General features: G+C 55.5%; 6 non-coding genes across 6 annotated transcripts in view; all 6 read right to left on the bottom strand.

Annotated features, from left to right (window-relative positions):
* The window catches only part of trnar-acg, a 73-nt gene extending 2 nt beyond the window's left edge, over window positions 1–71 (bottom strand). Inside the window, exon 1 of the tRNA in view lies at window positions 1–71. This exon is cut by the window's left edge and continues 2 nt beyond it. This is a non-coding gene — a tRNA (tRNA-Arg).
* A 193-nt stretch (window positions 72–264) lies between these two features.
* Window positions 265–336, bottom strand: trnah-gug. Its single transcript has one exon. It is a non-coding gene; the product is annotated as a tRNA-His (tRNA).
* A 749-nt stretch (window positions 337–1,085) lies between these two features.
* trnar-acg lies at window positions 1,086–1,158 on the bottom strand. Its single transcript has one exon. It is a non-coding gene; the product is annotated as a tRNA-Arg (tRNA).
* A 193-nt stretch (window positions 1,159–1,351) lies between these two features.
* trnah-gug lies at window positions 1,352–1,423 on the bottom strand. Its single transcript has one exon. It is a non-coding gene; the product is annotated as a tRNA-His (tRNA).
* A 465-nt stretch (window positions 1,424–1,888) lies between these two features.
* Window positions 1,889–1,960, bottom strand: trnae-uuc. The gene has a single exon. It is a non-coding gene; the product is annotated as a tRNA-Glu (tRNA).
* A 478-nt stretch (window positions 1,961–2,438) lies between these two features.
* The window catches only part of trnah-gug, a 72-nt gene continuing 10 nt past the window's right edge, over window positions 2,439–2,500 (bottom strand). Inside the window, exon 1 of the tRNA in view lies at window positions 2,439–2,500. This exon is cut by the window's right edge and continues 10 nt beyond it. This is a non-coding gene — a tRNA (tRNA-His).

Below are 2,500 nucleotides of genomic sequence, written 5' to 3'. Positions count from 1 at the left end.
AGCCAGCCAGGAGTCGAACCTAGAATCTTCTGATCCGTAGTCAGACGCGTTATCCATTGCACCACTGGCCCTGACAAAACCAGCTGACTAGCATGCGATCAGTGTGTTTCCAGAGACGATGCGACAGCAGCACGGTTCGCAGAGCTGCATTCTTCCATTCTTCCGAAGCCTCAAGAAAAGAGATGAGCCGACATGGCGAGGTCCAGCTTTGCACACCCACTTTTTCCCGGGCTTGAGGGCAATAATCCAGAAATGTGCAAAAGCTGCCGTGACCCGGATTCGAACCGGGGTTGCTGCGGCCACAACGCAGAGTACTAACCACTATACGATCACGGCTAACCACGGGCTGCGTGCTCTTACGGCCACAGTAAAGCTCCTCTCTCAGAGTGCGTGCTCTGTGACCAGCCTTTGACGAGTTTCGCGCTGGCTCCTCTGAGCACTCCTCGGCTGCAGTTTCCACTCCGTAAACGAGTTGTGTGTGCTGCTAATTTGCAGAAAACACCAAACACCCGCCTCGACCCACAGGCACCAATCCACAAATGGCCAAACGCTGACGTTTCCCTGCCTCTCGGCACACATGTGCGTGTGAAAGAGTTGGAGTGATGCTGAAGGCTGGGAAAAGCAGCTGAAGAAGGGCACGGTTCGCAAAGATGAAGGAGACAGTCTTTAGCCATGTGAAAGGTGTCCAGCAGGTGAAGGAGAGCCCATGCAGGTGGAGACAGACTGCACTGTTGGGGGGCAATGCCTTAGGCCGAGGGCTCTACTGGTAAGGAGCCCACGTTGACGGGAAGGCAAAAGCGCTTCCCATACCGGGAGTCGAACCCGGGCCACCTGGGTGAAAACCAGGAATACTAACCGCTAGACCATATGGGAGGAGGCACTCTGCCACCTTCTTGTAGAAAAGCAAAGGCGCGCATGCATTTGTGCTAGACTGAAAGGAGTGTGACTGAGGTCCGGGAGCGACTGACTGGCTTTTGACGAGAGAGTACATGTAGACAAACTGAAGGCCGCGGCAAATCTACTGGCCAGCAGAGGGCAGAAGGCCATCGTGGCGGTCCTCCCGGCGCGGGGTCAAAAGTTGCCGCCGAGCCAGCCAGGAGTCGAACCTAGAATCTTCTGATCCGTAGTCAGACGCGTTATCCATTGCGCCACTGGCCCTGACAGACCCAACAGACTAGCATGCGATCAGTGTGTTTCCAGAGACGATGCGACAGCAGCACGGTTCGCAGAGCTGCATTCTTCCATTCTTCCGAAGCCTCAAGAAAAGAGATGAGCCGACATGGCGAGGTCCAGCTTTGCACACCCACTTTTTCCCGGGCTTGAGGGCAATAATCCAGAAATGTGCAAAAGCTGCCGTGACCCGGATTCGAACCGGGGTTGCTGCGGCCACAACGCAGAGTACTAACCACTATACGATCACGGCTAACCACGGGCTGCGTGCTCTTCCGGCCACAGTAAAGCTCCTCTCTCAGAGTGCGTGCTCTGTGACCAGCCTTTGACGAGTTTCGCGCTGGCTCCTCTGAGCACTCCTCGGCTGCAGTTTCCACTCCGTAAACGAGTTGTGTGTGCTGCTAATTTGCAGAAAACACCAAACACCCGCCTCGACCCACAGGCACCAATCCACAAATGGCCAAACGCTGACGTTTCCCTGCCTCTCGGCACACATGTGCGTGTGAAAGAGTTGGAGTGATGCTGAAGGCTGGGAAAAGCAGCTGAAGAAGGGCACGGTTGGCAAAGCTGAAGGAGACAGTCTTTAGCCATGTGAAAGGTGTCCAGCAGGTGAAGGAGAGCCCATGCAGGTGGAGACAGACTGCACTGTTGGGGGGCAATGCCTTAAGCCGAGGGCTCTACTGGTAAGGAGCCCACATTGACGGGAAGGCAAAAGCGCTTCCCATACCGGGAGTCGAACCCGGGCCGCCTGGGTGAAAACCAGGAATCCTAACCGCTAGACCATATGGGAGGAGGCACTCTGCCACCGTCTTGTAGAAAAGCAAAGGCGCGCATGCATTTGTGCTAGACTGAAAGGAGTGTGACTGAGGTCCGGGAGCGACTGACTGGCTTTTGACGAGAGAGTACATGTAGACAAACTGAAGGCCGCGGCAAATCTACTGGCCAGCAGAGGGCAGAAGGCCATCGTGGCGGTCCTCCCGGCGCGGGGTCAAAAGTTACCGCCGAGCCAGCCAGGAGTCGAACCTAGAACCTTCTGATCCGTAGTCAGACCCGTTATCCATTGCGCCACTGGCCCTGACAAAACCAGTTGACTAGCATGCGATCAGTGTGTTTCCAGAGACGATGCGACAGCAGCACGGTTCGCAGAGCTGCATTCTTCCATTCTTCCGAAGCCTCAAGAAAAGAGATGAGCCGACATGGCGAGGTCCAGCTTTGCACACCCACTTTTTCCCGGGCTTGAGGGAAATAATCCAGAAATGTGCAAAAGCTGCCGTGACCCGGATTCGAACCGGGGTTGCTGCGGCCACAACGCAGAGTACTAACCACTATA

Source organism: Alosa sapidissima, chromosome 10, assembly GCF_018492685.1.
Source record: "Alosa sapidissima isolate fAloSap1 chromosome 10, fAloSap1.pri, whole genome shotgun sequence".
NCBI lineage: Eukaryota > Metazoa > Chordata > Actinopteri > Clupeiformes > Clupeidae > Alosa > Alosa sapidissima.
Note: the sequence above shows the minus strand (reverse complement) of the source record. Positions and strands in the feature narration are given on the sequence as shown.